Source organism: Artemia sp. Qi Xiang Cuo, chromosome 9 (assembly GCF_049724085.1).
Source record: "Artemia sp. Qi Xiang Cuo chromosome 9, ASM4972408v1, whole genome shotgun sequence".
NCBI classification, from domain to species: domain Eukaryota; kingdom Metazoa; phylum Arthropoda; class Branchiopoda; order Anostraca; family Artemiidae; genus Artemia; species Artemia sp. Qi Xiang Cuo.
Window position 1 is genome coordinate 11,358,043 of NC_142802.1, and position 27,106 is coordinate 11,385,148.

Sequence of the window (27,106 nt, forward strand, 5' to 3'; positions counted from 1 at the left end):
CTTACTTGCTTCTGGCCTCGCTCTGCAATGATTTTACCAGGCTTACGGATGGTTGTCAGACCCCATTCCACTACATTTCAGATGTCTTGTGGTCTGACTTACTCCAGGACTGTTTATCTAGGACTTACTCCAGGTTGTCAAAGAAATATCCTAGTGTGACGGTTGAAAGCAGTCGCATGTCCTGAGCTTGTACCATCTGGCGTTCTTACTGATAGAGTTGTATGGCAAGCCATAAAACCACGGCACCAATCCTCGCCTGAAATTACTCCACTGTCTCAACCAACTTTGCATTTCCACTTTCATGGTACTTTTATACCCTTAGTAATGGCATAGCCGTATGCAAGTTTACGCGTTTCTAGGGGAGTACAGTCGAAATACATATCACTTATCATTTTCAAGCAAGTTTCTACTCGCTTTAATTGATTGTCAGTAATTATGTGTCTTACGTTGTAACCAGGTGTAAAGAAACTTTTGTTCAGACTTTATTGAGGAATATTCAGCTTTTCTACATTTTTTAAATAGTCTTGCAGTGTTCCTCTAGTGACACCTGGGGCACTTGCAGAGGATCTGACTGACTTCTTGTTGATTAAAACAAAAAAAAACTGACGTTTTCATAACTTCTGGATCCCAGCCTCCTGTCTTTCTTTTCTTCTCTGTTTTACATCTAACCACTTTGTAGTGAAAAAAATTTACTTGAAAAACATAGAATTTTAGGTTAACTAGGCTATTTTTCTGAAAGGATTAAATAGCGCCAGAATTAATCAAGTTTTGGGTTTGGAGCCTTAAAATATGTTTTTGAATAGCCCACAATCTGAAACCTTGGTTCAGCATCCCAAATTGACCTGGACATTGTGGCCGAACGTGGGAGTTCGCCACCACATGGGGCGAAAAAATGCAAACAGTAGACTGGGTGAAGATGACACGTCTCGGAATATACCAAAAGAAAGGCAAATATCAAAAGAATATAACATGAGTTTATGCCCCATCAAGGGTTGCCAACTGGACAAATTTTATGTCAAAAGGACTTATTCCTATCTGCCAGGACACAATAACATAAAAGGGCAAAAAAGTGACACATTTTAGACAATTGGGACATAAAAGGGCAAAAAATAAGCAAATTTGGTGAATTTATGACATATAACAAAACATTTCCCAACTAGATATATATTTTAGTTTAAAAAAAAAATGTCACTTTTCACCAAATTACTGCTTTTTCTTGAGCATCCAGGTTTTGCCAGATATGTCGTAAGTAAAGCATTTTTTCCAAAGTAAGGGATTTACAAGTTTATAAGTTTTATGCTTTTAATGTTTTTGTGCTTTCTTATTTTTTTTTTCGTTTTAATTACATTGGATGCCAACTGGCCACTTTGAAAGAATTTACAAAGCGTCCGGTAAAAAAAAATAGCCTCCAGTTTTTGAAATTTTGAGATGGAAACATTTTAGCTAAAATGGTACATTTTTGGATGCTCAGGGGAAACATTCATAGACCAAAAAGTTGGCAACCCTGGTCCTATCTCGGCCGTGAAAATTAAAAGTGCAACATATGCCATTTTGGTCGAAAATGAGTTATGTATGTGTAATACATAACTCAGCACGAGGGGTAAGATCAGCACGACGAATCGAATGATGCAGTCAGATTTGTCCTATCTCGTACCGTTACGAAGATAAAAAAAGAGACATGCGCCAATTTTGGACGTGGATTGCATAACCGAAAAATGACATATGCAGAGCACATGTCTCATTCTTGATCCTGGTCCTTCAGACTTTGATATTTGGCATATATATCCTTTTTAGCTTAAGAATCAACTGTATTTCATCATAATCATCACGATTTATAGAAAAGAAGAAACAGCATTTGCAACGTGATCGAGAGTTTAATGCATTCCAGAAGTCTGGCGCTTGTCCAGAAAGCAATTCAAATAGCAAAGGAGAGAGAAATTAAGAGAGAGAGAGAGAAACTGCAAACTCAGCTTTCAGCCCAGAGCTTGGGAATTCATGACAATGTAATGGAGCCGTTTGACAACACCTCTTTTGTAAGTCACTGGCTTGCTTATCAAGATATGGCCACAGAAATGAACAACCATGATGATGCAGGAACAGAAAAATCTGTCCCTTAATTTAAGTAAACTTGAGTTTTTGCCTGACGGAGATATTCTTGATTTGGACATGGTTCAGAGCTTGTATTGTGATGAAAATCCTGAGACGCAGCACTCAAACAATGGAAAGGGCGAGAAAATTGACGTATTTGAAATTTTGTCCAGTGATGGCAATACATAAAATTCATACCACTCCAAAGATGAGAAACCGAATGGTTTGCCACCTGTGCCTGCCAAAGTGAGAAATTTAACGGCTTATCCAAACCCTGACGAAGCTTCTAGCATTAGTTCAAATGAGTATTTGCCAGTTGAGGAAAGTTAAAGTGAGAGTAGCAGAAGTGAGATGCAATACAACAGATAAAGCAAGATAATTAAAAATTTGCAGAACAAAAACAAAAGAAAAACGCCTGTTAGTCAAGGAAAATTCAGATGAGCTGGAAGATGGCCTATTTAAGAACAAGAAAAATATTCTATAACAGTTCCTGTGTTCAGAAGTGCAAAAGATGAAAAGAAAAGGGAAGTAGGAAGAAAAGCAAGTATAGACAAAGCCGAATCGAAGAGCCCTTATATAGATAAGGAATGCTGGGCTAACTGCAAAAGAAGATGTTTCGCATTATCTATGGAAATGAGGATGGATATCCACTGCGAATACTGGGCTCTGGATTACGAGGAACGCCTAACTTATAAAAAACCGCTAATAGAGCGTATGAATATTTTCAGAAGAAGGGTGAAATTGGATGGTCATATATCACCCAAGAAGAGGCTCAGTTACCACCATTTTTTACCTCTAAAATCAACTGATAATTGCAATATAGAACCATTCCATGTAAGGGTTTACTGAAACACATTTATATGGAAATTGGAATTTAAGAGCACGAAGCGGAGTGAGAGAATCTGCGAGAAGAATGTCGATGAATCTTTGACTTTTCTGGCCAGAGAGAGACGAGGCAGACAAAGCAACATCAAAAAGACAGTAAATAAAGAGCCCATAATAATGGATATTGAGTCCTTCAGACCATGCCAACCACATTACCGTCGAAAAAACAGTAGGCTACAAATGTGAGATATTTACCAAGAGAACACACTGTTCAGTTCATGCTCGATGATTTTAAGAAAACTTACACAAATGAAAAAAGGCCCTTGTGCTTCTTTTGCCGCTGTGACGCACAGCGTAAACGTATCTTTGAAAATGACAAAGAGCGATACCTGCAAAGTTTGCAATACCGTGAAAAACAAAGAGGAAAATGAACAGCTAAGTGAATCAGACAAGGATGTAATGAATAATCCTAAGCAAATGGCACAGAAAGCAAGACAGGAACTAGAAAAAGATGTACATCACCCTCATGGGGAGGAAAAAGCGGTGAACAGTTTTGATTATGGAGGAAAAAGCGGTGAACATTATGCCAAAAATCAAAAGTCACACTTCACTAGCCATCTAGTAGTCTTAAATGAGATTTTTGCTACTTTAATATAAGGAAGAAGTGTGCCCGAGATCGCATATTGCATAGTGTGGCATGAAGTCATCTACGGCAGGACTGCTGATGGTGTGGTCTCAACCATATACAGTCTAATCCGTGAGCTACGAGAAGTGGAAGAATTTGTTTTGTGGTGTGACAATTGCTAGGCCGAAAACAAAATTGGATTCTCTTTAGTGCACTTGTTTACATCGGAAATCAGAGTTGGGGACCCAAAACCATCAGCTGGAAGTACCTTACCAAGAATCAAACACAAATGACGGCGGACGCTATCCATGGCTGCATCCAAAAGAAGATAAAAAATCAGGCTACTGTCGAGGATTTGAAGAATCTAGAAACCCTGATGCAAAATTGCAGGAGAAACACTCATGTAAAGGTTCTGGATACAACATATTTTTTCATATGGAAAAATGAGAAGTCAACTAAAAAGGCCGCGAAAAGGATTCGGTCGTGCTGGCTACTTTTCAAAAGATTCTGAAAGACCTACTCTACAACTACGATCTCAGCGACACTTTACAATATTTTGATTTCTCGAAACAGAAAGCGAAGCGCAAGAAAGTTTTGCCAAAGAGCGTCAAGGGTCCAAGAGGGATTTCAAAAGAAAAAAAAGGAATTTGAAGACTATTCCCACACTTCTCTGATGAGCGGAAAAGCAATTTTGGCTTGACTTGCCAGTGAATAAAGGGTCATCTGATCTAACCACGTGTTTTGAAGGATGCCAAAGTGATGATGTTTAAACAACAACCAAATAAGCTACTTTATTATTCATTTCTTCTCGTAGATTCGAGTAAAAGTAGCTTAAATAGAATTTTGCACTAATCACAATATTTTTTTTTTTTGTGTAATACAACGAAGGGTAAAATTGTTTTGTCATTATTTAAATATCAACACTTTTGTGTGTCTTGTGCAATTGAATCTTTCAGTGTTCCAAAGAAATTTTGTAATTATTTTATTCATTATATTTTACTTTTGTGTTATTCGAAGTTCTTTCAAGAAGTTGTGCCAATGATTGAGTTCCTTATTTTTTCTTTTGTCTTATTACAATTAAAACAATTATATTATCTGAAAGCCTGGAGTACAAAAAGAGAAAGAAGAAACAACTAATAGGAAGAGCCAGAAGAGGTTGAGTTTCAAAGTACTTCAATGAAACGATGGTTTTTAGAAAATTAGATACCAAAAGTAGGTTCAGGTACGGCCAGTCCAATAGAATGAATAAAAATAGCCACATTCCGGCAGGCTCTTGCAACTGATTTTGGAACGAACCAAGGGAAAGCAAAAAGGAAGCTAGTCGAATATAAAACACATATAAAAACGAAACTCGAAGGCATTGCGAACAAAATGGCCAAATTCTTTCAGATCTTGTTGCACTTCAGAATGACAAAATAAGGATCATCTTATGGAGTAATAACATGGGGATATTGCGTTTTTTCTCCTTTTTTCGTCAAAGAAAAAGGAGACATACGCCACAAAATACAAGTTCCGTTGAGGCCTGTCGCAGTTCAAGTGAACGGGGGTCGAGGGTAGGTTACTTATAAAGAAGATTCTTGGAGGAAGCTCTATCTGACAGTGCAAAAAAAAGCAAGATTTCTTCAGGTCTCGTTGCCATTCCATTATCTTATGTAGTTGCAACAGGTCTCCATTATCTTATGGAGTTGCAACATGGGGATCTGGAGTTTGTCTCTTTTTTTTGTCAAAGAAAAAGGAGACACACGCCATAAAATCAAATAATTTTGAATTCACTTGAAATATTTGAATTTAATTTATGCTACTGAAAAGAGCATACAAAGTTGGATTAAAAGATGTTCCCTTTTTCCCCATTAGTTCCATCCTTCAGACGACCACTGCCAACAAACTTTTTTCCGTTTTTTGGCTCTCCTGAAAAGTTACAAAATGGTATATGCCACACCTTTATTTATCACAGGCGATCTAGTGCTCATAATTAAGCACATGCCTTCCAACAAAATTAAACAGAATTCAAGATTTACTCAACATGGAACGCGATACAATCCAAACTTTTTGGTAAAAGCATTAATCAAGGCCATCCACTTTAAAACATGCACTGCCATCTGCCAGAAATTTTTTAGTCCACCAGAAGTCTTCATATGTTTTTATATTGAGATTATTTGCTTTGGCCCAACGTAGGCCGTACTGATTGTGGGCTGTTCTCCCCTAACTGTTCTTCTTTTCCTTGTCTAAATAAATGCATGTCAAGGTAATCACAGGCAACACTCTGGCATTGCCTGCAGTAATGACCCTTGCGCCTCCCTAGTATCATTTTTTTTTTGCTTTTTTACCTGGCAACCTATAGACAAGAAGTGGTCATGAAAAATTGAGAGTGATCATTTGATTGGAAGTTCAAGTGGTCTTTTTAAGAGCTAAAAGTGACTGGAGGGCAACCAACCCCCCTCCTTTGCATGTCTTGTTACCCAGTCCCCTGAAACCCCCATGATATAAGATAAAACTAGAAATTGCCATTTTGCCCAAAATAGTTGAAAGATGCTAAAAATATACCACCTGGATAAACAGGACACCCAGAGCCCAAATTTTCAGTTGCTTGCGAATAGGATTCACTGTTGAAAAGAGTCACATTTGATCTTAGCTGTCCCATTGGCATAGAACTTTCCAGAATAGTTTTTTCAGCCAAGAGAACCACAGGTTTTTTTTTGGGGTGGGAGGATTTTGTGAGTGTGTTAGGGGGCCAAGATATAGACCAAAAAACTTTTTATCCCTGATCAGTTTGGAACTTGCAGTCTTAAGTCCCTTTCGCCCAAGTGCAAGCCCATCTACAATAGGGTCTAAAAGGGGTAAAAAGAATTGGTTCCTTTAAAATGGGGCCAATAAAATGGCCTAATATCGTGTTCTTTGGGGGGGGGGGACAGGCCCCAAAAATATGGAACCTAAAATGGTCCCAAATACTTTTATTTTTTTTTATTTGCTTGACACTTTCAAGAATCATTGACTGGACAAAGAGAATCAAGCATTTTGTCAGGAGGACAAAGGATGTTACAGGTAGACCCCGGCGCCGTGCCGGCGGATCGACCGAACACCGCCGACAAGAGACTCGGTCAAATGCCGCCGAAGTGTCGCAACGCCACCGGCGCGCCACAGGCACGCCACCACCGGCAAAGGTGGCGGCGTTCGGTCGACTTTAAAGTAATTTTGCGGCAATTCTTTATTACGTCAACCACAAAGTCGGAGCTTTTCCTTCTCGTTTGGTTTAGTATTTCGATTTTTCCTGAGGCTCGCACTATCCCCAATCAAGCAGGGCTTGCACTATCCCCGAATTTTCGAGTATTTCCCCGAAAATCTATGCGTCACCCCGAAAAAAATTGATTCCCCGAATCCCTGAAAATCACGCAATCACGGTGCCTCCCCTAGCAATTTATCACCAGTGACTTTCCCTGCCAAATATTACTTTGCATACCATAATTCTTCACTACGCTCTGGTTCGTTAATTTTCGTCTCTTGTTATTTTGCATAAGAACCAGACAGATGCAATATGCAATTGCATTGCAAATATTGCAATATGCACAGTTCTTCATATGTTGACAAAAAAAGTATCGTCTTTATGAAATGAGTTTAAATCTTTTCAAATCCAGTTTCCCACTTGCAATTCCTAACATCATTCGTAGTCAGGAATTTTATTTTCAAGTTGAAAAGAATTATAGAACACAACATTCACTACAGTTAGATTTTGAAATTGATAGCAGAAAGATCGTTTCTACAGCTGATTTGTAAGTTTGCAGAATTTTTTTTCTTTTGCTGTTTTCAGATAAGATTTTTTTAATGTTTAATACTCCATTGTTGAACGCCTGATAGATTAAAGAAAATACAATCTTCTGTCTGAAAATATTTTACCTCCACCCCCCCCCCCCCAAAAAAAAAAACTTCTATTGAGACAATATTTAGCTATAGACTAAGCTATGTACAAGGTTGGGGAATTAAAGATTGAAACGGAAGTTACCCCAAAAATATGATTCATTTAAAAATTGTAAATTATTGCCTAGAGGGGGGGATAGGGGGCTATCATTTTTAAATGATAATACCTCATTTTTTATATTGAAAGCAGGGATGCCAAAAATATATTTATTTTTTTCATTTAAAGCGGAAATGGAAAAAAATACTATTAAATTTCCTGGGAAACCATTGAAATATTTTGATAGACCCAGGGCCCCCCATTGGGACTTGTTCTTTGTCTTGGATATTTTGCGATTTCTCATAGGCTACTGGCCTAATTTAGCTTTTGTGTGTGCTCCCTTTTAATTGGATTCTTTGGATCTTATTGAATACCACGGCGAATCTATGCCTCAGTTTTCCAATAGTTTGAGGTATATCTGAATAATTTCGCCTTTTTTGTTGTTGTCTTCGTACAACTTTAGTCGTACCCTCAATTTTTTTTTTCAAGGAACACTAAGCTGTTTAACATTATTTCGAGTGTTTGTTTGAACCATATAGTGACCTAATTTGGCTTTTGTGTGTGCTCCCTTTTAATTAGATTCTTTGGATCTTATTGAATACCACGGCAAATCTATGACTCAGTTTTCCAATAGTTTGAGGTATATGTGAATAATTTCGCCTTTTTTGTTGTTGTCTTCGTACCCCTTTAGTCATACCCTCAATTTTTTTTTCAAGGAACACTAAGTTGTTTAACATTATTTCGAGTGTTTGTGTACCGTGAGTAAAACGCGATGTATTTAAAATACCAAAATAAAGTTCCTTATTTCTAAAGATAATTCCGACTCCCTATCATTAAGTTAAACCTAGTTTCAAAAATGAAAAGTCCTTAATCAGCAAAGAAAAAAAACTGCTGTTAGCCTCAGATAAAGAACGGCGCTATCCAAGCTTTGGATTTCGCTAAGACAGTGAGCAATAAAAAAGATGCTACGCACAATATTTCTAAGGAAGTTTAACTGATACGAACCGTGTGAACGTTTAAATCATCAGAAATATAAAAAACAATTTATTGGACGAATAGTTCGCATCCTTTGGCCACTTGAGCCAATTGTGAGCCAGTTTTAGAGCGCAAGACAAAAAAACTGCGTTTGATAGTGGGGTAAAAGTGCTTTTTGGAGGGATTCGTAAATCGGAATCAGGACCATTCAGATAGAATTTTTTCGTCATTCAAGCTTGGCGATTTTTTCATTGTTGTATCTCAGTCACCATTATTGTCATTTGAAGTGACTCATTGCTGTTCAGTTTCTCAAATATTTAAGTTTCAATTAATATGTTGCTTTTTTATCTGTTTTTATTTCATTTTATGTCTGTGTTAAGTCTAAAAACAGATAATTGGTTCACAAATTTCCAAGGATGTTCCCCGGGAATTTGGTCTCTAATATGATCTCTTCTCGCTAAAGGAGAAGAGGTCACATTTATATGGCTACTTATTTTATTTTATTGCATAACTGAGTACGGCGTAGGCCTTGTTAGCACGATCTTTAGTGCTGTAAGCGACGCTATCGGGCAACTTATAAGGTGTAAGTTCACAGCTTCAGGGTGCGATATTAGATTTGACGCGGTCAATATTTATGGCCACAATTAAGCCCAGTCCCTTTCCCTTTATAGCCACACTTTCTTTATAGCCACATAAGAATTCCATCGCTACAAATGGCACGGTCGGAAATTGGAGGAAAACTTGCAAACTAATTAGGCTATAAAACTTTGTAATTTAAATTTAATTATTAGAGAGATACAGACATATAAGTAAAGTGATTAGGCCTATAACCGCTAAGCTACCGCAGGAAACCCTTTAAAATATCTCATAGGAGATAACAGCCTCCCCCAAAATAGGTTAAGTGAAAAAAAAAATGTCGGACGACCTTAACGATTTATTAATGGTGCAGAAGTTGGTCGCGAAAAATATAGAAATAGCAAAATCTATCCCGGAGTACAATGGTCAATCAGATATTGACGAATTTAATATCCAATTGGCCCAGTTTATACAACTAACAAAAACAGAGCTAGAAGCGTTAGTCGACATGCTCCTACTAAGATTAAAAAGCCAGGCCTTAACCTTTCTAAAACAGATTGAACATACCACAGGCAATAACGCCAACTTTCCAATAAATACGGTGGACAAATTGTTAAAAGCATTTAAAGATAGATTTATAGAAACCAGTTCCATATATAAATTAAAACACGGTACGGTGTGCTTTGACTATTCACAAAATATAAGAGCATTTCGATAATATACACATTTCGGTAGAGGCAAAATACAGACGTGGTTCAGGGCAACTGTATGAAAAAGTCATACTAAATACCTTTTTGCAAGGGCTACCCCAAAAACTATATAGAGTGGTAATATCCAAAAATATTCAGACGTTGGATCTCGCAGTTCAGGAGGTAGAGCGATTGATCGAAGTCGACACGATGGTCGCAAATCACAGTAAAGCAAAACTAAATAGCCTAGGCGATTCAAATGCAAACATAAACTTCAAGGGTGATCAGGCGTCCCCCAATTTCTTTTCAAGGGATAACTCCCCAGTGCCACAAAGAAATAAAACGCAAGAACCCGCTAGGCAGAAAACAGTACGTTTTCAGCCTGTCAAACAATCCAATTATGAAAATAACCATACAATAATAAGATGCTATAATTGCAATCGACCTAGGCACATCGCGAGAGAGTGCCATTATGTCCCCAACCGCATACCAAGAATTGCTGTCGGCAGTAGGCAAAATTATGGCCAACAATTGTTTGAAAGAATAAATTTTAGCGCCGGTGGTGCACTAGGCTACAACCAGGGAAGATTGCGCCAAGCAGTACCCTACAACACGTACCAACCAAATTTGTATAACCCTCCCCCCAACAGACAAATAAATTATCGATTTGAAAACCCAAATACTCGCCAAAGCCAATATAATGCGATGATGCTATATAGAAATCACGAAAATTTGCCGATGGGAAATGAAAATTTTGCAAGCCAACGGCATTGGCAGTCAGCGCCAGCAAGCAGCACTGACACAGGACATCCAAGTTACCATAATAATACATGGTGAAGGCAGACAGACGTAAATCAATTAGATATGCCTACGGAAACTCATACGTCTGAATATTTATTACAGGCACCGACACATGAAATAAATCCCCAGGGAAACGTTTCAGACCCCTCAGAAATATAAATTGGACCCATAGGGTGCCCGGAATTTTTAATAGGTCCAAAACAAAGATAGTGCCGTCTTGTAGTGATAATAATAATAATTTACCTATATTTAATAATTTTTGTGTAGAAAACGTTTACTTTAAAGCTTTGATTGACTCTGGTGCAACGATTAGTATCATTACCTCCTGCGTATTAAATATGTTGCCTCTGCATATTAGGCAACAGAGGAACCCTAATCCCAATTTAACTAGTGTGACAGGGAATAAATTGGATGCAAGAGGTTCAGTTTGCCTAAACGTAAAAAGGGACAATAGGATCTTTACGACAAATTTTATAATATGCGGTAACTTTCCGTACGAAGCAATTATAGGAGCAAATTTTTTTAAGGTCCAATAAAGTACTATTAGACATAGCAAACGAGAGGCTTGTCTACCCGGCTAAGGTAGGGGAAGAAATTTCTACCTTAAGAAATCGTAACAGAGGATACGAAGACAACGTAACAGTAAACAAAGTTTTTGACTGTATAATGTCGCAATCTTTTGAACCTCATGTCTCGCAAGGAGTAAAAGGAATAGTCAGAAATTTGTTCAATTATTCTGAGAGAAATTGCAGAAATGAAGTAAATTTAAATAATAAGGATAATGAATCTGCGAAAATAAAAATAGGATATATGCGACAGTACAGGTCAAACGAAATCAAGAAAATAGCGGAATTATGGAAAAACATAGTAAAACCCAACGTGACGCCGCAAGATGCCGCAATGGCGCAGCATAGCGCCAGTATGAATCTAATAAACAATGAAAATAAAGAGAAATATTACGGGTTCGCGATAAGGAAAACAAGAGTCCCTCCCAAAACGATGCAAAAAATTCAAATATCACAGATGATTGAGCCAGTGGTTAGCAAATCAGAAATATGGTTTGCGACCAGATCTGAAATTCCCGAAAATCTGCTATGCGAAGAACAGATCATATCTTATGACAAAGGAGAAGGTTTTATTTGGGTAACTAATAACCACGAAAATGATACAATTACAATAAAAAGGGGGACGTGTTTAGTTCAAATTCAAGTTTTATCAGAGAATGATTTAAATACATGGCAAAATTCTAAAAGAAACCTAGTCAACGGCATTAAAATCTCAAATACCAGGTACCCTACAATTAACTCGCAATTTTTAAACAAATTTAAATTAGATCATATTACGGACAAGGAGCTAAAGAGAAAATTGTGCGAATTATTATGGGGTTTTAAAGATGTGTTTTCCGCATCTGAAGATGATATTGGACTGATACCATTTAATGAACACTCAATTTTAACGACTGGTAATCCTGTAACGAGACAGCCATATCGTGTGCCGTATAAGCACAAAGAGTGGTTAAAAAATAAAATCCGTGAATTAGAAAAAAATGAAATTATACGCCCCAGTATAAGTCCGTATAGTGCACCAGTGATCTTAGTACCAAAAAAGGAATAGTGATCTTAGACTTGTAGTAGATTATAGAACCCTCAACAAACAAGTAGTTAGCGATAAATTTCCTTTACCAAGAATAGATGAAATTCTTGACTCAATTTCAAGCAAAAACAAAATTTTTACTTCTTTGGAACCTACCCAAGGCTATCACCAAGTGAAAATGGCCAAAAAAGAAGTCCATAAAACCGCATTTTAAACATCAGAACGTGGTGCATATGAATACTTAAGAGTACGTTATGGAGTTGAAACAAGTTCAAGCGTGCTGTGTAGACCTCTATTACACCCGTTAAGAGGATTAACGAATATCATTCATTTTGTTGATGATGTCATATGCGTGGGAGAAAACACTGAACAACACTTAGCAACATTAGCTAAGGTGTTCGAGAAGTTCAGAAAGGGTAATTTAAAATTTCGGCCTGAGAAAGTAAATTTATTTGAACCTAAAATTAAATTTTTAGGGGTAGTTGTAACACAAGGAGAGATATCCCCAGACCCTGATAAAATAAAATGTGTTGAAAACCTCAAACCCCTCAGAACTATGAAAGAATTAAGAGGAATTTTAGGTCTTACTGGCTACTTTAGAAAATTCGTGCCCAATTACGCCCAAATTGCAAAACCCCTCACGGAATTAACTAAAGGGAATTCCCAAAATGTTACCTGGTCCCAGGAAGCTCAAACTTCCCTAGACCGTCTCAAAAAGGCGCTCACTGAACAAATATTATCACTTTCTGATTTCGAAAACGGAGAATTTGTGGTCACAACCGATGCTAGTTCAAAAGGCATTGGGGCTATTCTTCCGCAAATAATTACCATAGGAAACCCTGATCCTTTACAAGGACCTTCTAATCAAAAAAAAATAGAAAAAGTTATATGCTATTTGAGCAAAACCTTATCAAAGGGCGAAAGTAGTTATTCTGCAACAAACCTAGAATTACTATTTATAATCCACCACTTGGACAAATTTAGACACTATTTTATTGGTAGAAAATTTATACTACGATCAGAGCATAAAATCTTGCAGTACCTGCGCACATTTAAAAACCCCACAGGCATTCTAGCTAGATGGATTATGAAAATCCAAGACCTAGATTACGAATTTGAACATTTAAAAGGTAAAAAAAACGCAGCTTGTGACTTTTTGAGTAGATACCCAGAAAATATTCCGTCGGAAACTGAAAAAAATGAATTTAACGCTATCAATACTACGAGCAAACCTAAACTTTAGAAAAAAAAAGTCAAAGACAGAGTAAAGAGAAATAAAATTGAATATTATCACTTGTATTTAGAAAATATAATAAGGCACCAAATAAAGAAAGAAATGTGTGAGGCGCTTATTCATTACTTTTTTAAAGTGGATATACTACCTGATGAATTCAAAACTCTTACAAAAGAAATACACAGAGTCCAGAGTCGTGACTGCTGAGACAGACAGAAATCAAACTTCAATAATACCTGTATTACGACAAAACTTAATAGCACCTGCATTTGAATGTTTTCATTCAGATATAGGTGGACATTTAGGAGTAATGAAAACTTTCCATAAATTAAAACAATATTTTTACGTGCCGTCGGCAATGACAATACTTAAAGAATTTGTAAGTACATGCGAAGCGTGTAACTTAAGAAAAATCCCCCCAGCTTATCCTAATCCTCCAATGGGAAGGGTCCCTGTAGAAAAGTACCCCTTCGATATTATGTCATTTGACTTATACTGAACGAGCGGAGCCTTGCCTGTTTCTAGCAGAGGCCATACTTGTATTCTTTCAGTTATAGACCATTTTTCAGAATTTACTTTTGCAAAAGCATTAAAAAATCAAGGTGCTTACGCCACTAGTAAGGCGTTAGCGAAATTATTTTTAAAATTTGGCGTTCCAAATAAGGTTTTGAGTGACAACGGAGGTAATTTTGTTTCAAAGGTAACAAAAAATTTAATGAGTTTTCTTAATATAGAGAAAATGGTGACAGCTCCGTACCACCCACAAGCTAATGTTAAAATAGAAAATAGGCATAAAATATTTTCGAACTTATTAAGTGTTTATAAAAAATACAATCGTAACGACTGGGATCAATTCTTACCTTATTTAACTAACATAATCAACACTGCTTATTCAGAAACAACCAAAGACAATCCATTTTATTTACTTTTTGGTCGTGATTTTCGAACCCGGTATAATGAGATTATTGAATCTCGGCAGTATTACAATAGCTCGGAAGATTACAAACAAGAATTCATAAATAGGATGAGGAAAACTTATAAAATAGTTAGACAAGAGTTGGAAAAATGTAAAATAAACCAAAAGCTAAGAAACCAACCCAAAGTCAAGGGGAGTATAGATTTCAAAGTAGGAGACTGCGTCTACCTAAAGAACGAGGCAAAAACGGAAGGAAAAAAACTTTCCAAAAATATTCTGGACCGTACAGAATAATCAAAAAGTACGATAACGACTATAATTTTCAAATGGAGAACCCCGATAGCGGAAGAACTTACAAGGCAAATGTTAGCAGAATAAAAAGAGCTGAATTTCCTGACAGATGGGTATCACGTCCCTCCTCTACTGATTCGTCAGATTCAGAAAATGAGCCACCTAAATCAAGATTGGCAGAGCTAGAACCCTTTAATTTTAAATAAGATTATTATGAAGATGACAGTGACGAGGAAAACTTTTAAGAAGATTTAGCAATAAAAAATCTAGTTGTTCTTGAGAAAAAATCCCTAATACCAGGATTTTTTCCTGAAATAAAAACACCAAAAGATCCAAAAAGTTATTCATCGGCGAGCGCAGGAGAACTAAATTATACGATATCTCCAAAAAAACAATTTTTCCCCGATAGAATTTCGACCCCTTGTCCCCCCAAAAGATTTCCAGACGATATGGTTTCCCCTGCAACACCGACAGAAAGGCCCCTGTCTTTACAGGAAGAATTAAATAGAGCTGTAGAAACCCCCTGTACAATTTTAAAGAAAACTCCTCCAAAGATTTAACCAAGACAAACCTGCGAGAAGCTTTAGATTTAATATATTTCCCCATAAAAACGAGTCGAAGTATCTTGCCAAAGAAAAATACTCCCAACGATGACCAGCAAAGACAATTTCATCATATAACTGTGTCCAAAGTCAAGCCTAATCAGTGGACGTCATGGAGAGAAACACTAGTGCAAAGAATGCCCCACCCCCCTGAGGACATGGCATTCAAACAGTGGAGGAACCCCGCAAAAACTCTTGATTCCTCTCAAAGTTCTCAAAAATCTTTCAAATCTCCTGAGTTAAAAACTCAAGACGAGGACTTAGAAAATCAACCTTCTAGTCCCAAAGGAGTAGAAATTTACGAAGGAAGGGCAGGTGATACCTGACAAAGGGCCACCTCTAAAATTTCTAATCCGGATTCGTCGGAAACTAGTTCCGAAGAGTCTGACGGCGAATCAGACCATATAGTAGTTAAAGAAATAGGAAAATAAAGAACGACTTCAGCAGCCGCACACGCGAAACAAACGAAATTAAAAGGCCAAGAATTTTTGAAAAAACAATACAAAAAAATTGACCTTATTTCGCTAGAAAAACCGAAAAAGAAAAAACCACAAGAAACAGAGGAGAAAATAACGACACAGTCAGGCAGAACGGTTAAAAAACCTGACAGATGGAAATGTCTCTAATTAATATAAACGAAAGTTTCAAATCTCTTATGAAAACCAACTTGTGATGCACCAAAATAAATTTCACAGTGTGGAAGTGAAGTTAACACAGTCAATATTAATAAAAATAAAAATAATAATAATACAAGTGATGTCAAAACATTGGTGATCAGAGAGAAAGGTTGGAACAGAAATTAACCAAAGGTAGGAAGCTCGTGTGCTACTGAGGACGACAACTGGCGTTTGGGACTATTTTGTGTGAGGCCTGGGAAGGATCTCAAGGCCCACGCGGTGTTTAATCTGCAGGGTTTTGGTGGTCTCCTCGGATTTTATATTAAAAACCAAACAAGATCCTAACAAATATTGAATTCATCAAAAAAAAAAAACTACCAATAAAGAATCATCTAATTATGAGCTGATCCTGTTCATATTTATGAACACTATCAGGATTTCTGTTCCAAGAGAAACTGTTGGAACTTTGTCTTGTTACAATAATATAGAAAGAATAGACCCAAGTTACAAAACAGAATTACTGTTACAAAATGTGGGTACGATAACCATAAAACAAGGGTGTCGACTCGTAACTAAAGAGTCAACTGTACGAACGCCGTTAATTACCACGAGCACAAACATAATAAGTCCCAAAATTACTAACTTCAAGGCAATTAACCTGTCGTACACTATTCCCAGTATAAAAAACGAGGAAATAAAAGACTCGATATGGTCAAAAATAGAAAAGAATAAAGGGACAATAAGGCTTACAAAAATAAGAGAAGCATTAGATTCCCAGATTCCCCTATTTACAAATGAAGACCAGAGATTAACGTATGTGGATAATAGATACGGATTGTTCTCAACCAGTTTCTGGTGGAACATGCTACTGGCCGTATTTTTCGTATTCGCGACTTCCCTGACCATAAGAACCTTACTGACTTTTAATTACGGAAAAATCCTGAGACTAAGAAGGCGAAAACCAAGAGAAGAACACGGGGAAACGGCTGAAATGCAGAAGTTAAACCCGGAACCCCATGAGAACGTCTAAACAAAGAAAAAGGGAAGACATCAGAAAACGAGTGGGTATAGAGGTCTCCAATCGTCCTTGCTCTGTCTTGTTCCCTCATTATAAGGTGGTTTGCGTAAAACCATGTGGCTATGACGCTGCAACATACGTTTCTTAAATAGCACGGACGGGCGTGAACAATGCAGGCATGAAATATTTTGTAAAATTAGACCTCAAAAATTAATCATGTAGCATAAACTCTGTTTAAATGATTATTTTAAATCTAATGTAAAATTAACTAAGTGTTGAAAGAAGTTAAAATAAAGTGTATGTAGTAGAATATATTAGAAAGCAGAATAACAGACCACACTCAAAGTTAAAGAATTAATCTTTTATATCGTCGTTAGGCTATACCAACTTAGAAGAAACTTTTATGTATTGAATTTCCCAATGGGAATTATGTCGTTTTATTATAACCAACACGATAAAAATTTCGTTTTCTGTACTAATATTAGTGTATTTATTTAACTCTGTCTCGTAGCGTAAAATTCATGTACCCAATCGATACGTGACTTATTTGTACGATGAGTATTTACTTTAAAGAACGTGGGATTCTGCCTCGTTATTTTTATTATGAGAAGTGGATTGACATATTGGATATCGAGTATTAAAATGAGTTGCCCAGTGCAGATACAACCTAGAAGCATCTTTTTTCATTATACCTCAAGTAACTAACAGTACTCATCATACACTCCAGGCAATTTTCATCCCAGCTTCGTCTACGAAAACAACAGTTACCTTTGATCATTGTTTCTTCGACCACGAACCACATTACGTATCAGGTAACATTATATTTGAATCTCAGTATCCAGTGCTTTATCGAACTATACAATCACATAAATTCTGAGAACCCCATCGACCAGTACAAGATATAAGTACATAAATATCGCCTTTGATAATCATTATGATCCCATATGCCATATGATCCTACAGTCATGATACTTGATGACCCGAATAACTATTTATGTGTCACAGACTCACGCGTTGAATCCCTTTCGACCATCACTCGAAATCCATCCTATCCCCTCTGTGTGGAAAATTCATATCTCTGTTATCCCATAAATGTTACGAGATAATTTCTGAACAATGGACCTGGAAATCAAAATTAACCCCAGTGACCAACCCCTCAGTGACAATATACCCCTCCCACAAGTTAAAGACAATATGTTGAAGGAGTCCCTATAGTTTGATGTCTACCTGTTCTAAACCCAAACTTAAATTCCCCCATGATCAACCTAGGAATCATCGCAAGGGTTAATAGACGCAAGCCACGAGCTAAAAATTTTATAAGAGACAAAAATGAACAATTTTATGGAAAAACACATTCTCTATGTGCTTCAAAATATTTCAAAAGTAATATTCTGAGAAGAAAATAAACGCACTTCCAGTGTTCGACCACTTAATGATGAAGCACCCTATGAACTATCAAAAAGCAGGTGAGAATGAACCCTGATAACATATCCCACACCTGCAGTTGGAAGCATCATTTCCCAGTTGACAATTAGAGAAAGCTCATCGTGTGAACACAATCGTGCTTGAACTGTCCCATGAAGAAACCATAACGTAAGTGCTTTAAAAAATTTTGCAAAGACAAAAAGAGTGAAGGACAATAATTTACAACAGAAGGATTGAGTACACTAAAGACACGAATGGTGATGAAATAGATGTGAATTTACATATGTTACTTCTTAATAACTTTGATAACTCAAAAATCCCAATATCCTATCATTAACATTTCGTAGAAAACCTCCCCAGTGAAAGTGTTTTAATGTTACCAGTGAATATGGTAAACCCAATATTGTGCGTTTTAAATCGTTCTTGTATGTAATGTTAGATGTCCAGATAGAGTTATGTGTAGCGTTGTCGAGCTATTCATTTAATGTAGCGTAGATAGAAAGTAGTGTGCCATATAGACAGCAAAATAAAATAAAAAACCTTGTAAAAAGTGAATTCAAAAAAAAATCTTATGTGAAGGTAGAGTAGCCCCAACCTTGTTGGAAATGTTAAAGTAATCAGTGTTAGATATCGAAAAAAAAATCTTTAGTATAGTAGCTAGCCTAGAACCATGAATAATCTTAGTCCGGTAGATGAATTTTAGATAGGGACGTAGAATTAAATAAGAAAAGTAATAGAGAAAATTTTTAGCACTCCTGATTAAGCCATAACATAAATATAAAATAATTATGTAGAAGAAATAGTTAATAAATTGCGAACATTTTAAAAGCCCAAAGGCAAGCAAGTACTAACGACGGGACGTCATTAATTAATGGGACGGGTAATATGTACCGTGAGTAAAATGCGATGTATTTAAAATATCAAAAAAAGTTCCTTCTTTCTAAAGATAATTCCGACTCCCTATAATTAAGTTAAACCTAGTTTCAAAGATGAAAAATCCTTAATCAGCAAAGAAAAAAAACTAAAGTTAGCCTCAGACAAAGAACGGCGCTATCCAAGCTTTGGATTTCGCTAAGACAGTGAGCAATAAAAAAGGTGCTATGCACAATATTTCTAAGGAAGTTTAACTGATAAGAACCGTGTGAACGTTTGAATCATCAGAAATATTTAAAACAATTTATTGGACGAAGGGTTCGCATCCTTGGGCCACTTGAGCCAATTGTGAGCCAGTTCTTAGAGCACAAGACAAAAAAAACTGCGTTTGATAGTGGGGTAAAAGTGCTTTTTGGAGAGATTCGTAAATCGGAATCAGGACCAGTCAGATAGAATTTTTTCGCCATTCAAGCCTGGCGATTCTTTCATTGTTGTATCTCAGTCACCATTATTGTCATTTGAAGTGACTTATTGCTGTTCACCCAAATATGTAAGTTTCAATAAATCTATTGCTTTTTTACCTGTGTTTATTTCATTTTATATGTCTGTAGCCAGCCTAATAACAGGTAATTAGTTCGCAAATTTCCAAGGACGTTCCCAGGGAATCTGATATCTAGATATGATCTCTTCTCGCTAAAGGAGAAGAGGTCACATTTATATGGCTACACATTATGTTGTCTCTCATTAATTGAGGGTGGCATAGGCCTTGTTGGCACGATCTTTAGCGCTATAAGCGGCACTATCGGAGAACTTATAAGGTGTAAGTTCACAGCTTCAGGGTACGATATTAGATTTGACGCGGTCAATATTTATGACCACAATTAAGCCCAGTCCCTTTCCCTTTATAGCCACACATTCTTTATAGCCACATAAGAATTCCATCGCTACATTTGTTTGAACCATATAGTGACCCAATTTGGCTTTTGTGTCTGCTCCCTTTTAATTAGATTCTTTGGATCTTATTGAATACCACGGCAAATCTATGACTCAGTTTTCCAATAGTTTGAGGTATATGTGAATAATTTCGCCTTTTTTGTTGTTGTCTTCGTACCCCTTTAGTCATACACTCAATTTTTTTCAAGGAACAATAAGCTGTTTAACGTTATTTCGAGTGTTTGTTTGAACCATATAGTGACCTAGTTAATTATTAAATAAATAATTTTTTTAATGTAAAGCTGAGATGGTATCCTAGCAAGGTGGTATCCAGAGGGGGGGGGGGTAGGGAGGTATTACATTTAAATTATAATATCACGATTTTTTTTTTGAAAACAGGGATGCTAATAAGTTAATTATTTTTTTTTATTTAAAGCAGAGACGGTATCCCATTAAGATGATGGTATCCATAAGGGGGGGGGCATATGGAGTTATTATATTTAAGTGATAATACCTTAATATTTTTTATTGAAAGCAGAGATGCCAAAAATTTATTTTTTTAAATTAAAGTGAAGACGGTATTCTATCAAGGGGGTATCCAGAGGGGGGAGGGTGATAGACAGATATTATATTTAAATGATAGTATGTCAAATTTATTTATTTTTTAAAGCAGGGATGCCAAAAAGTCATTTTTTTTAATTTAAAGCAGAGAAGGTACCCTATCAAGGTGCATGGTATCCAGGGGGGTGTTTAGGGAAGTATTATATTTAAATGATAATATCTTGAATTTTTTTATTGAAAGCAGGGATGCCAAAAAGTTTTTTTTTTTAATTTAAAGCAGAGACGGTATCCTATCAAGATGGTATCCAGAGGGGGGGGGGCCTAGGGAGTTATTATATTTAAGTGATAGTACTTTTTTTTTATTGAAAGCAGGGATGCCAAAAATATATTTTTTTAATTTAAAGCAGAGACGGTATCCTATGAAGGTGGTGTCCAGAGGGGGGGGTAGGGAATTATTATATTCAAACAATAATATCTTGAATTTTCTTATTGAAAGCAGCCTCAGTCCACACAAAGTGGATAAGTTGATTTTTATTCATGACAATTATAGCCACATCCCACAGTTAGAATAGATTTCCAAGTTTGACTGAAGGAATTTTTTTTCGATCAGTTGACCCCTAGATTTTTTGTCCCTCCACATTATTTTGAAAAATACCTTTTTTTTACACATACTAATATTTGGAATTTCATTAGTATACCAGCCTACCCGTCACGCGTTGCCACGATCTTAAAAGAAAGGAAATTCAATGAGAATACCCCTAAGGAAAATTTCCAAACGTTCACTGTCTCAGTTAAAAGTTTCGAATGTCATAATTTTTTCATTTTAGTTTAATTATAATTGAAACATATTCGAATCATACAAGATTACGTTGAATTGCTATACATGCTCTTCGAAAAGCTGTTCAATTTTCTGATATCGTCCATTATATAAATTCATTTAAGTTCGACCAAGCTAGTTGGTTGAAACTGACACATTGATTGGAAATTAACTTCCATTTTCCTTCCAGTACTGAGGTGGGTCATCCACATTTCGTCATTGGGAACTGATGTTTGATTATTTTTTAAGGTGGAATTTTAAGTTATTCTATTCAAAACGATTATAAATGATTGTGGAAAAAATTGGTAGGACAGGTTGATGTGTTTTTGTGTTTTACATATATTTCTGCTTGCAATTGTATGTTCTTTTGTGTATTGTAAACATTGTTTTATGTTTTATGTACGGTAGATTTCGACACTTGGATAATGTTTGAAATATGAATCAACACATGTAAATTAAAGAAGGAAGAAGCCAAGCAAAAATACTCCGTACAACATCTTTGTCCAGCCCCTATGATAATTTAAAAATTAACAAGATTTTCGTGAGTTATACTAGATGTTTTTTTTTTTTTAATTTTTATTAAATCCTGTTTTTAATACAAGGAAGGCTTTTTTGGATTTAAAAAGAGCAAAAAAAAACGACCGATATCAAAGTCGCCCATTTCAAATGTTTTTAAAGGTGACAAAGCAGATATTGGCAAAGGGCATTATGAAAAAATTAAGCTTCTAAGTTCAAACTTATATTCAAAGTTTTTACCCAGATAACTGACGAATTTTGTGATACGGTATTTGAAGTTTTGTATGCAGTAATGCTTGATGAAAAAAACTACTAATTTTGATAATTATTTATGTTAAGAATACATAGCTGATAGATACTTCAACTATTATGCAATGGTTCTGAAACGCCACAGCCATTTCGTTTCTACCAGATTTCTACTTCTCTTGATGAATAACAAAGAAGACCAGTTTCAAACCAGCGACTTGTGAAGTTTTGAACTCATGAATAGGGTCAAATCTGTTGTAAATTTAAGCTGTGATTTGAGAAAGACTGATGAAAACATTAATATTTGCGGTAAACATTGATCGCACCGGCGGCGCGCCGCCGGTCGTCCCTCATCAGCGTGGCGCCGGGGTCTAGTAACAGGTCGCACAAAATGGAACAAAAACTTTTAATCAATAATCAATTTGAAACAAACAGCCATAAGTTTATAGCCAAAAGAAACTAAATGTAAAAAGTAAGATTGGGGGAGAAGGTCCTCAAAAAATTCGGTCCAATAAGGGCCAAATTTTTTTTTCTCATTGCCCCAAACCTGTGTCCTTTAGTCCAAAATTGGAAAGGACCCAAATATACAAGAAAAGAAAATATTGGTTCCCTAGAAAAAGGGCCAAAAAATCATTTTCTTTGAACAACTTGAAACTTACCCATGTAAAATTTTTGGCCAAGGGAATATTCCTGCAGTAAAAATATAGAATGGTGATATAGGTCCCAAAAACTAGGCCAGGAAACCAGTTTTCTTCAATTGACTTGCAAATTACAGGCTATATGACTTTCAGATATAAGTTTCATTGTTACACTTTAGCTTATATTGCTTGTTTCTCCTAATTTATGTTTTTGTTATAGGGAGGGACTAAACTTAGGGGGGTAGGTCAATAAAATATAAATGTTTTTACTTTTATAACTTTAATAAATCAAATAATATTAAGATTTTGATTACTAAATATCAGTATATGTATATTAAACTGGCAATGCACATTCATTTGTATTTTTTTTTTAGTAAAGTGCAAATTATGTTCTGGCCTTCGGAAAGCATACGGGTTTTGAGCCCAACTTATGTTAATTTCTGCTCGTTTTGAGTTTGACCTGGTTATTTATTGTAATTTCTGTTCGTTTTGGGTTTTATTTATTTATCGATGCTGATTTGTGATATTTTCACGCTTGGTAGATTATTTGATTTTATTTTTGCTCAATTTTTGTTTAATGGAGTTCTTTACTTTTCTTTGAAAAACTTTTTTGTGGAAAAAGTTTTTTAATTAATTTCTGTTCGTTGTATATTCACATAGTCTTTTCAGAGAAAAAGAAAATAATACTTTAAATCTTTTCGTTTTTTTAAAGATTTATAGTTTGGCCTGCTATTTGTATGCTGGAGAAAAATTTTCAGCAATTTTTAACAACGTACACCCTCTTAAAAATCTTGACACAAATAGAAGTGTTTAATTTAGTTTCACACCTCGTCTAGTTGACCTGAAATGGAAAACTTGATACCATTCGCAAAAAAAATCTGTTTACTTTCTTTGATAGCTTGGATACACTTACACTATTTCGATTTGGTTAAATTTTAAAAGCAGAAGCAGTCCCAAAAGTTTGAACACAATACCCTCAGTCATTCTTGGGATACTGCTGAGATGCGTTATTGGGAATTGGCATTAACACAGTGCATTTTGATTTAATCTTATGGGAACATTTAGTTTTTAAACATAAAGTCAAATGGGAGGGTGGGCGTGGTTGGGGTATTAGTTTTCTTCCAATCACTTTCGACTATTAAAAAGGGCATCAGCGCTTTCTATTTTCAATCGAATGAGCCCTTTTCAAAGTTCCTACGACAACACCTTCGATACAAAGTGCCCTGGTCTAAACAACAACAACAACAAAAAAATAATACATTTTACCCACATCGATCTTTACTATAAAAACGTCAAGCCTTCCAATCACTTTCGACTATTGAAAAGCGCACTAGGCCTTTCGATTTCCAATCAAATGAGCCCTTTTAGAGTTTCTACAACAACACTTCCTATAAACACCTTATATGCCCCAGGGCATAAATTACAAATCTTATCCTAAGGGCTGTGAGGGTGGTTGTCATCCTCTAAAACCTAATTTCTAGAACTTTCAACTACGTTAAACAAAATGACTGTCTCAAAATTTTGATTGGATGTGTCTGGGAAAATGATGGGCGTGAGAGGGGCGTTAGTCTTTCTCCAATCACTTTCAACTATTAAAAAAGGCACTAGGCCTTTCAATTTCCAATCAAATGAGCCCTTTTGAAGTTTCTACGACAACGCTTTCAATAAAAACCTTATATGCCCCCAAGGGATAAATTGCAACCCTCGCTCTGAGGGCTGGGGGAGGGGGGGGTTGTCATCCTCACAGACCTAATTTCCAGAACTTTCTTCTATGCTGAACAAAATGGCTATTTGAAAATTTTGATTGGATGTGTTTGGGGGAAGTGTGGGCGAGACATGAATTAGTTACCGTCCAATCACTTTCAACTATTAAAAAGGCCACTAGCCCTTTCAATTCCAATTGAATGAGCCCCTTTTGAAGTTTTTACGACAACTCTATCATTAAAAATCTTATATGCCCCTTTTTTTGAAGTTTCTACAACAACGCGTACAGTAAAAACATTAATATGCCCCCAGGGCATAACTTACAACCCTTGCCCTGAGGGCTGTGGGGGAGTGTCCTCCTCAAAAACATAATTTCTATCTGGAAATCCACAACACTGAGCAAAATGGCTATCTAAAAATTTTGATTGGATGTGTTTGAGGAAAAGGTGGGTGAGAGAGGGGGGTTAGTTGCCCTCAAATCACTTTCGACGATTAAAAAGGGCACTAGACCTTTGAAGACCAATCGAATGAGCCCTTTTTCAAGTTTCTATGACAAAGATTTCAATAAAAACTTATATGCCCCCAGGGCATAACTTATAACCCTTGCTCTGAAGACATTCAGGGGAATGTCCTGCTCAAAGGTATAATTTCCTGAACTTTAACTGCGTGGAACAAAATGGCTATTTCAAAATTTGGATTGGATGTATTTGGGGAAATGGTGGGCATGGAAGGGGTGTTAGTTGCCATCCAATTACTTTCGACTATTAAAAAGGGCACAAGCTATTTCAATTTCTAATCGAATGAGCCCTTTTTGAAGTTTCTACAACAATGCTCTTTATAAAGACTTTATATTCCCCCAGGGCATAACTTACAATCCTTGTCCTGAGGGCTGTGAGGGGGTTGTCATCCTCCAAGACCTAATTTCCAGAACTTTAAACTACGTTGAACATAATGGCTATCTCAAAATTTTGATTGGATGTGTTTGGGGGAATGATGGGCTTGGGAGGGGGCTATTTGCCCTCCAATCACTTTCGACTATTAAAAAGGGTACTAGCCCTTTGAATATCTCATTGAATGAGCCTGTTTTGAAGATTCTATGACAACGGCTTCTATAAAAACCTTATATGCCCCCAGGGCATAACTTAAAACCCTTGCCCTGAGGGTTGTGGGGGAACGTCCTCCTCAAACAAATATTTTGTATCTGGAAATCAACTACGCTGAACCAAATGGCTATTTCAAAATTTTGATTGGATTTGTTTGGGGGAATGATGGGCCTGGTGGGGGGCTATTTGCCCTCCAATCACTTTCGACTATTAAAAAGGGTACTAGTCCTTTGAATTTCTAATCGAATGAGCCTGTTTAGAAGTTTCTATGACAATGCCTTCTACAAAAAGCTTTTATGCCTTCAGGGCATAACTTAAAACCCTTGCCCTGTGGGTTGTGGGGGAGTGTCCTCCTCAAAACATATTTTCTATCTAGAAATCAACTACGCTGAACAAAATGGCTATCTCAAAATTTTGATTGGATGTGTTTTGGGGAATGATGGGCGTGGGGCTAGTTGCCCTCCAATCACCTTTGACTATTGAAAAGGGTACTAGTCCTCTGAATTTCCAATCGAATGAGCCTGTTTTGAAGTTTCTACAACAACGTCTTCTATAAAAATCTTATATGCCCCCAGGTATAACTTAAAACCCTTGCCCTGAGGGTTGTGGGGGAGTGCCCTCCTAAAAAGCATATTTTCTATTTGGAAATCAACTATGCTGAATAAAATGGCTATCTCAAAATTTTGATTGGATGTGTTTGAGGGAATGATGGGCGTGGGGGGGGGGCTAGTTGCCCTCCAATCACTTTCGACTATTAAAAAGGTCACTAGCCACTCCAATTTCCAATCGAATGAGCCCTTTTCAAAGTTTCTACGACGACTCCTTTGATACGAAGTGCCTGGGTAAGGAAAAAAAACACATTGTGCCCACATTATTCTTTACTTAGGCAGTGCTAGTGCACTGCCTATGATCACAGATGTAAAAGAGTTCATAGAACCTGCTACAAGATATTTCTAAGTTGCCTGTAAGGAGGAGTTTTGCCCTAATAATGTTGAAAAATTAATTTATGGTTTGTTTGCTATCTTGGAAAGGTGATAAGCCCAAAGAATAATAGTTTCAGGGATGGGTCTACATCTTGTGATTACTTTTGCCTTCCTTCTTCTCTTTCCTCTATCTAGGGTTCTGGCTTATCATGAGCCAGGCACAGCTCAAGGCCTAAAGCTCAAATACAGATCAGGATGCTCAAATTCAACCTCAAATATCTAGAATGGTCCTTCTTAAAATGTTTGAAAGATTTAATGAAAATGGATATTTTATATTTTACCTTGTATGACCTGAGGTGTGAGACAGGCCAATTATGAAAACTATTATTTTTCAAAAACAAGATAGGTGACAGTGCCTTGACGTTTTCTTTAGTGTCTTTAAAGCATTATAAGTTGGGGACTGGTCCACCCCTGGAGAAGTTTTAATCACCTAAGCTTTCTTCAATGGCTTTCCAAATTTTAAATAGCCTCTGAACTCTAGTTTAAACAACCTATCACAACAGATTTT

At 36.5% G+C, this 27,106-nt stretch overlaps 1 protein-coding gene across 2 annotated transcripts in view; it reads right to left on the reverse strand.

The window, feature by feature from the left end:
* The window catches only part of LOC148948302 (beta-hexosaminidase subunit alpha-like), a 376,037-nt gene that overhangs the window by 347,743 nt on the left and 1,188 nt on the right, over positions 1-27,106 (reverse strand). The gene's annotated exons all lie outside the window — the stretch shown is intronic.